Source organism: Cyprinodon tularosa, unplaced genomic scaffold (assembly GCF_016077235.1).
Source record: "Cyprinodon tularosa strain WSP-4 unplaced genomic scaffold, ASM1607723v1 ctg244, whole genome shotgun sequence".
NCBI classification, from domain to species: Eukaryota; Metazoa; Chordata; class Actinopteri; order Cyprinodontiformes; family Cyprinodontidae; genus Cyprinodon; species Cyprinodon tularosa.
This window is the reverse complement of record NW_024038906.1, coordinates 802,538-811,816: the sequence shown is the minus strand read 5'-3', so window position 1 is coordinate 811,816 and position 9,279 is coordinate 802,538. Positions and strand designations below refer to the sequence as shown.

General features: G+C 45.0%; 1 long non-coding RNA gene across 1 annotated transcript; it reads right to left on the bottom strand.

The window, feature by feature from the left end:
* Window positions 1-8,859: 8,859 nt before the first annotated feature.
* On the bottom strand, window positions 8,860-9,051 carry LOC119785225. Its single transcript, XR_005281024.1, has 2 exons — window positions 9,011-9,051; window positions 8,860-8,941 (listed from the first exon to the last, which is right to left on the bottom strand). It is a non-coding gene; the product is annotated as an uncharacterized LOC119785225 (long non-coding RNA).
* Window positions 9,052-9,279: the final 228 nt, after the last annotated feature.

Genomic DNA, 9,279 nt, shown 5'->3' with positions numbered 1-9,279 from the left:
CGCTCCAGTTCGCTCCGATGCGCTCACAACGTCAATTAAAAATGTTGGATTTTAAAATTTGTAAAATAACATTTATTTGATTTAAGTGTGATATTTTTCAACACATTTTACCGCATGACCGCAGGTGCTAGCAGCTCTGAATGTGAGAAGGAGGAATACATACCGTATTTTCACAACCATAAGGTGCACCGTACTAAAAGGCGCACTCTCAGTTATGTGTGCCATTACTGTATTTAACACACACATAAGGCGCACCGGATTATAGGGCTCTGGTTTTATATACAGGTGCATGTCCTCTACTATGTTTCAATACCTCTACTGCGTATTTAAAAATAGAGTGTGAGCAAAACTGAGTATGATTGTGTTTTATTCATGTATTTATTACAAAGTATTAATTAAACCTGGGAGCTGGCAATGAGACAGACACATCGCTGATGATACAGAGCGCTGTGATTGCTCCTCTGAAACAGTTTATTGACGCATAAATTAACTTAAAATGTAGAAATCTGCCAGCAGAATATGTTCGCTTTTGTTTTCCTGGTGCCTGCAGTTTAGATTGTACCAGTTAGTTCTGACGTGCGGCTGAAGCAGCTTTGCAGCTCTGGCTGCGCAGTGCAAAAGTGTGTCTGACGCGCGTTGGGTGGAGCTACTCTATCCTTTCTTTGCCTTGCAGCTGTATTTGCTGTGATCAGTGGGAATAAAGTAGTTTAAATATGTTTTTAAGTGGGAAAATCCACCTGAAAACTTAATTCAACAGCTCCAGCTGTCGATAATAGATGCTGAGACAAGGACTGCATATTGTGACCTTTTTTAATGTAGTCTAGCAAAATAAATTAATAACTAAATAGGAAACACGGGGCAACATGAATGTAGCCAGGTGTTACGTTAACAGCTGGGAAACAGCCTGTTAAATAAGACAATAGGCATGTATCGGTCACATCATTTAATCAAACGCTGTGTGCCCAGGGCCCTGGCATGATTACATGAAGGTAAAATGTGAGAAAATGCCTTCTGCAGAAAATTTAAGCAAGCATGGAGCGATTTCGCCGGAGCGGCAGAAAAATTAAGGTAAGCATGGAGCAGATTTTGAGCAGAGCGTCCTGGCGCAACTTTGAGCGGCGAATGAGCGAACATCCTCCTGGGCGGGTAGAGGGAAATGCGCAGCGCTCTGCTCCGATCACATGCTCTGCTGTGAACACATACCCTAATGGCTGCGTTATCAATGCTACCTGCAGGCGGCTCAGAAAGTCGTAACTCTGATACATTATTGAATGAGTCAGACATCTCTGAGAAGCATCCTTCCTCGGATTCCGAGACGGTGATCAATGATGTTGATCAAATATGAATTTGTCTAATTTCTAAAATAATTTAGTTCAAGCCTAGTCTGTACTGCAAGGACTAGACCCTAATACAGAGGAGCAGCATTTAGTTCCTATACTCCACTTACCTGGAACAAAACTTCCTGAAGACTGTAAAGGCTGCAGCGCCTCAGACTGGAAGACTGTGAGAACAGTGGTGACAACAGCAGAGAGAATTATCGGGGCTCCACTCCCCTCCATTATAGACATTTCATCCTATGCGCTGCGTGTCCCGAGCCTGTAACATCATCAATGACCCCTAACACCCCCACCATGGACTGTTCTCCCTGCAGCTGGTAATAATGGAACAAAAACACTCCATATAAAGGGTTATCTTAGTTTCCTGATACAATTAACTGTATTTTTTTTATTATTTAGTATTCAGAAACATTTGTAGCAGCAACTCAAGCCAGACATAGCTAATTCTGTTCACTTGATCCAATTCAGTTTATGTATATAGCACCAATTCACAACATGTTTCATCACAAGGCACTTTACAGAGATGAAACTTTATGATACTTTCAGCTTGAATAAGTTGACATCATTACTGTCTTTATGTTTTATTACTTAAATAACCCCTTATATTTGATTATCCATTTATTAAATTAGGATATAATCTTGTATCCATAGAAATCACTGCTTGTTTTCAGAATATAACACAAAGAAGTTCCAATATGAAAATAAATTCAACATAATGAGATGAATTACAAGTTTTCTTAAACCAATGCCATGAGAGTATTTTTCCCAGCATGGCCTTTATGGGCTCTCACAGTTTGGGGGTTTGCCTAATAACAGAGATGTTGACTCATTTCACTCCACTTTAGCTTCTGTCTGACATTGCCTTCACTATAATCATTGTCAGTGAGGGATGAGATTGATTTTCTCAACCCAATCAACAAACATGCCTTTCTGACTTAAACAACATTTTAGGGCGAAATGAGCATGAAACTTGCTAGCACATCTATTTTCAAAGGACTGTAGGAGAGGAGCTGAGAAAAATGAAACCTTGTTTGTCATGTTGCTCCATTTATAATCCAGCAGCCATGCCTGAAAAAGGAGGGAAAAATGTAATAAACAACGACATGAACAAATTAAAAGGCGTGGTCCTCACAAAGACACAGTATCTGCTTATAGGACATCAGTTCATGTCAGTAAAGGATGGCCACGTTGTCATCCGTGTTAACAGAAAGACAAAGAAAAAACATCTGTATTAAACATACATATAAAAAGTATGGAAGCCCCTTTTCACACCTAGAAAATAAAAAATGCCACATGGTATCTCAATCTCTAACTATGAGATTTAATGGAATAATTTAGAATTTCAATTTTGGCTTTCAAACATTATTGAGCATTACTAAAAGATACAAAGTCAGAACAATGAGATACATATACTTATAAGATTCTAATAGTATTCTTTGCATCTACATATCTCTACGTTTAGGATTATTACTTTCTATCATACTCATTATGCTGGTGAAGATCCTTAGTCATCCAGGTCATAGTCATTCCAAAAGAAGAACATTAAAAACATCATCATGAGATTTAAAGTAAACATGAGATACTGGGTCATAGTTTCGAGTTTTAATTGATTTACATAAATTATTGTGAGATTTAAAGTAATAATTATATTTCCAAAAATAGAAAACGAAAAATAATCCGCAGGACTTTGTTTCCAAAATTTAAAGACGTTTCGCTTCACATCCAGGAAGCTTTTTCTATTCAAAATGTCAGGAATAGTGTGTAACTCTGTGCATACAGATGACATTAAGTTTGTCTAAATCTAAAATTAAATGTCTGTAAAAGGTAATAAAACATGCTGTTTCTGGCAACACCCATTCTTTTATTTTTTTTATTAACACAATCTAATCTGAAATGAAAAATACATTGAAATGTTGTAATGTTAAAATGTTATTTATCCTATTTAAACCTTTGTTTGGTTAAGATATGTTAAAGAACCTTACATAGAAGATTTGGATAATCCCCAAAATAGGAGAGGTCAAGGTGCTGCTACCATTTAGGCCTGGAACCGCTCCAGGGTAAGTAAATGAGAAACTAAATTCTCTGCATATCCCAGACATCCTGGATATAATCCATTTTTGCTATTACTTTAAAGTTGTTGCCACAGAATGCAATTAACAAAAAATGAGCTGCTGCCACAAAGTATATTCATCAGTCTGTGTCTCTAAAACCTCCAAATAGGTCCCTATGTTAACTGCATTAGAGCTAGGAACCATCCTGCTTCCTCATCCTAGCTCCTTCCTATCTGCAAGCAATACTTGGATGGCACCTTGTTATTGTCACGGTTTTGTTCAGGCTTCTGACACACATGCAAGGAAAAAACTCTCAGGAGTCTCAAGAAGGCAGGTTTAACACATTCATTAAATAAAAGCGGTGCTGTCATGATCGGTTCTCTAATGGAGACCCAAAGATGCAGAACACCACTGACGGACACAGGATGAAAAGTTTAACAAGTTTATTTGCACAAGCACATAATATGCAGATGACTGGTTTGGGCCTGGAATCTGGTTTCACCGGAGTCTGCGTGAGAGACAACACAGTTAAGGACTGTTGACGGGGTTTTGGTTTCCAATGGTGCTCTGATAGTACCTTGAGGGTTCTTGAGGTTCTCCTTGGGAGAGTCACTGTTGGTTCTGGAGAAGGATGTGTTAGCAGAGTCCGTTAGCTGCTTCAGCGTCTCACGTCTTATTAGAACAGACCTTGGCTTGGGTTTCCTAGCTCTTACCCAGAGCTGCTTAGAGGTTGACTGAGAATCTTCAGGGTTTGGCTCGGAGGGTCGGCTCGGCAGGTTAGCTCTTCCAGAGCTTTCACGGAGGAAGCACGAGTCACCTAGAGGCACAGAGACAAACGTTAGAATCTGACTCGGGATTAAGGACATGGAAAAATCACTGAGATCAAGGCTTTAGCGCTGACCAACTGGAACAACACTGCGGCGTTGAGGTAAGGTCTGAAGGCAGCTTAAGTAGTGGATCCTCTGATGGTCTTGATGAGCTGCACCTGTGCAGGAGGCTCCCTCAGAGGATCCACGGCGGACTCTGCTGGAGAAAAATGGTATTTTCTCCAGCTCCCAACAGTACCCCCCCCTCAACGACCGCCCCTTGGCGGTCCGGAGGAAGTGGAAGGACGGGAACGCTCGTACTCCTCGATCAGGGCAGGATCGAGGATGTACGAGCCTGGGACCCACTGACGATCTTCTGGTCCGTAGCCCTCCCAGTCGACGAGGTACTGCCAACCGCAACCTCGTCGACGGGAGTCTACAATACGGCGGACCGTGAAGGCCATCGACTTCCAGGGCGGATGGTGGGGAGTCGGATGGCGGGCACAAGGGGCTCGAGGAAACAGGCTTGATCTGGGAGACATGGAAGGTCGGATGGATTCGGAGGGAAGGAGGAAGTTGGAGACGGACAGCTGACGGGTTGATGACACGGGAGATTTTGAATGGGCCTATGAGTCTCGGGGAAAGTTTTCGAGACATCCCCTTGAGGGGGATGTCTCGAGTGGAAAGCCAAACTTCCTGGCCCACAGAATACTCAGGGGCGGGGCGCCTCTTGGCGTCAGCGAAACGCTTGGTTGATTCAGCTGACTGGTTGAGTGTGGCAATGGTCTCCTTCCAAATCCTTCGACAGCGACGGATGTGATGATTAACGGACAGCACCGATATCTCTCTCTCATCTGCGGGGAAAAGAGGTGGTTGATATCCAAGACTGACCTGGAAGGGTGACTGTCCAGTGGATGCAGAACGGAGAGAGTTGTGGGCATACTCTATCCAGGGAAGGTATAGGCTCCAATCCACCGGGTTATTGGACGTTAGACAGCGGAGAGTGGATTCCAGATGCTGGTTCATACGCTCGGTCTGGCCATTCGTTTGGGGATGGTAACCTGAGGTGAGAGATGGTTTGCAGCCGAGCGCAGAACAAAAAGCCTTCCATACCTGGGATATGAATTGGGGACCTCTGTCCGATAGAATCTCCTGGGGGATGCCATGAAGCCGGAACACATGTTTGATAAGAAGCTGGGCTGTCTGGAAGGCCGTGGGAAGTTTTCTCAGGGGGACTAGATGGCAAGACTTAGAGAAACGGTCGACAATGGTTAGTATGGTGGACATACCTCGGGAGACAGGGAGACCGGTGACGAAATCAATGGCTATGTGGGACCATGGACGCGAGGGAACAGGTAGAGGTTGAAGGAGACCAGAAGGAGGTTGATGCGAAGCCTTGTTGCGAGCACATGTGGGACAGGCCAACACATACTCTCTAACATCACGATGGAGCGTGGGCCACCAGAAGCGCCTGGAGATTAGAGCGACAGTCCTACTCACTCCTGGATGGGCGGAGAATTTTGCGGCGTGCATCCACTGGATCAGACGGGACCTGACAGAAGAAGGAACATATGTGCGGTTAGACGGACCGGTACCTGGATCTGGTTCGGTGGCTAGGGCTGAGTTGATTAGGTCCTTTATTTCCCAGTTGACTACTCCAACGGTGCATGAGGCTGGGAGGACAGGTTCAAGTGTCTCTGGATGATCGGCAGAGTAGAGACGAGAGAGAGAATCGGGCTTCACGTTCTTGGATCCGGGTCTGTAGGTGATAATGAGGTTGAATCTGGAGAAAAAGATGGACCACCTGGATTGGCGAGGGTTAGCTTGTTTGATTGACTGAATATGAGCCAGATTTTTGTGATCAGTCCACACAAGGACCGGATGCTCAGCTCCTTCCAGCCAATGCCTCCATTCCTCCAACGCCAGTTTGATTGCCAGGAGCTCACGATCACCCACATCGTAATTTTTTTCAGCAGAGGAGAGCTTACGGGAAAAATAGGCACAAGGGTGTATTCTTTGATCTGAGTCGTCTTTTTGGGAGAGAACAGCTCCAACACCGGAAACTGAAGCGTCCACCTCAAGGATGAATTGTCTCGAAGGATCAGGTTGAATTAGCACGGGTGCTCTGGAAAACATAGATTTCAATTTCTCGAATGCAACTTGGGCCTCGGGAGTCCACTGAAAAACTCGTTTGGAAGAAGTTAGTGAGGTTAATGGCAGGGCGGTTTGGCTATAGTTTCTGATGAAGCGGCGATAGAAGTTAGCAAACCCTAAAAACCTCTGTAATTGCTTTCGATTCTCAGGTACTGGCCAATCTAGGACTGCCTTGATCTTGTCCTCAGAAGGTTTTACCTGGCCGCCCTCGAGCACAAACCCCAGAAAGGTGACTGAAGACTGATGAAATTCACATTTCTCGGCTTTCACGAACAGCTTATTCTCCAGTAGTCTCTGTAGAACGAGACGGACGTGTCTCTTGTGTTCATGGAGATCCTTGGAATAAATGAGAATGTCATCAATGTAAACAAACACAAATACGTTGAGGAAATCTCTGAGAACATCATTCACAAGGGCTTGGAAACAGGCTGGGGCGTTAATCAAACCAAAGGGCATCACCAGGTACTCAAACTGGCCCAAGGGTGTCTTAAAGGCTGTCTTCCATTCATCACCCTCTCGAATTCTGAGGAGATGATAAGCATTTCTTAAATCCAGCTTAGTAAAGACTGTTGCACCCTGCACTGGTTCAAAAGCTGAGGCGAGAAGAGGCAGTGGGTATTTGTTTTTAATAGTTATTTGGTTCAAACCTCGATAGTCAATGCATGGCCTCAGAGAACCATCCTTCTTGCCCACGAAGAAAAAACCGGCGCCCAGAGGAGAGGATGAAGGACGGATTATTCCAGCAGCCAATGATTCGTTGATGTATTTCTCCACTTTCTGGTTTGGAAATATTATACAGTCTGCTGCTTGGAAGAGGAGCACCGGGTAAAAGTTCTATGGCACAATCGTAGGGTCTATGTGGAGGTAGGGACGTCGCACTGACCTTACTGAAAACGGGGGCTAAGTCGTGATACTCAGAGGGAACAGAAGAAAGGTCAGGAGAGTCCATCTCCCCCCCACCTCTAGGAGGCCCCGCAATCGGGGCAGCAGAACGAAGGCATGTTTCGTGGCACGTAGTAGACCAAGATTCCAGGAGACGTTTGGTCCAATTTATGTGAGGGTTATGCTTCTCCAACCACTCGAATCCGAGGACCAGGGGGGAACATGCAGAAGGAAACACAAAAAAGGTGATAGTTTCTCGGTGGTTACCTGACAGAAGTAGCTCGAGGCGCTGGGTTTGGTGGGTAACACGATGGAGTCTCTTTCCGTCTATGGCAGACACACTGAGAGGCTGAGACAGGGGAATGGTTTTAATCTGAAGCTGCTGGACGAGCTCAGAGGTGATTAGATTGCGCTCACAGCCTGAGTCGATGAAGGCGGAGAAAGAGAGACTCTGATTATTACAGAACAAAGTAGCTGGCAGCAAAAGTCGAGGAGATTTACTTGAATTTATATGGCCCGCCAGACTCCTCATATCCTCTGGCGGGCCCCGGCTTTTGATTTTGCCGGGCAGGAGGCGATAAAGTGACCACTCTCACCACAGTATATGCAAAGTTTTCCAAGAAAACGCCTCTGTCTCTCCTCAGGAGAAAGCCTAGTGTGTCCCACCTGCATAGGCTCATTATCCCTTTCGCCTGAATGAGAGGCCTGAACAGGCAACGATAGAGTCTGTGGCTTAGAACTCTGTGTGGACATCTGCTCTGTAGAGGGAGAGAGAACAGCCATGTTATGAGTGGCAGAGGAAAAATTACTTTGCTTCTTGGAGCTGTTTCTGGCTCGGATTCTGTTATCTAATCTGATGGCGAGATGAATAAAATCGTCAAGGGAAGCTGGTTCATCGAGGGTAGCAAGTTCATCCTTGATTTGTTCATTTAGAGCCATGAAAAATGCCCCCTTTAGAGCGCTCTGGTTCCATCCGGAAGCTGCCGCTTTAACCCGGAAGTTAATTGAGAAATCAGCCACAGAAGAATTACCTTGTTTAAGGTTGAAAAGAGCTCTGGAATCGATCGTTTGGTCCGTCTCCTGGTTAAATACCTGGGAAAATTCAGCAATGAAGTCAGAAAAACGGCAATTTACACCGTCGTCGATGGCAAATCTAGCCTGAGCCCATTCTAAAGCTCTTCCTGTTAACTGAGAGAAAATGAACGATATCTTCTTGTGGTCAGAAGAAAAACAACTAGGAGAGTTCAGAAAAATCAGCCGGCACTGGAATAAAAAACCCTTACAATCTTTCATGTTACCAGAGAATTTTTCTGGGAGACTAGGACGGAACTCTGATGACGTCACAGGTTGTGACCTCGGGGGAGGAACTGGACCCGGAAATGGTTGCTGTGCAGAAGTAGCGTTAGCTCCATTCAGAAAGTTAGAGCAACTCTGTAGCATTTGATTATGTGAACCAACAAGATGGTATAACTCACGAAGCGTTTGGGTTCACCTTGGAGAAGAGCTTCCTGCTCGTCCAAACGACGGGTGAGGTGATCTGCTGGGCCTTGAGTTTGGCCGCAGTGTTCTGTCATGATCGGTTCTCTAATGGAGACCCAAAGATGCAGAACACCACTGACGGACACAGGATGAAAAGTTTAACAAGTTTATTGGCACAAGCACATAATATGCAGATGACTGGTTTGGGCCTGGAATCTGGTTTCACCGGAGTCTGCGTGAGAGACAACACAGTTAAGGACTGTTGACGGGGTTTTGGTTTCCAATGGTGCTCTGATAGTACCTTGAGGGTTCTTGAGGTTCTCCTTGGGAGAGTCACTGTTGGTTCTGGAGAAGGATGTGTTAGTAGAGTCCGTTAGCTGCTTCAGCGTCTCACGTCTTATTAGAACAGACCTTGGCTTGGGTTTCCTAGCTCTTACCCAGAGCTGCTTAGAGGTTGACTGAGAATCTTCAGGGTTTGGCTCGGTGGGTCGGCTCGGCAGGTTAGCTCTTCCAGAGCTTTCACGGAGGAAGCACGAGTCACCTAGAGGCACAGAGACAAACGTTAGAATC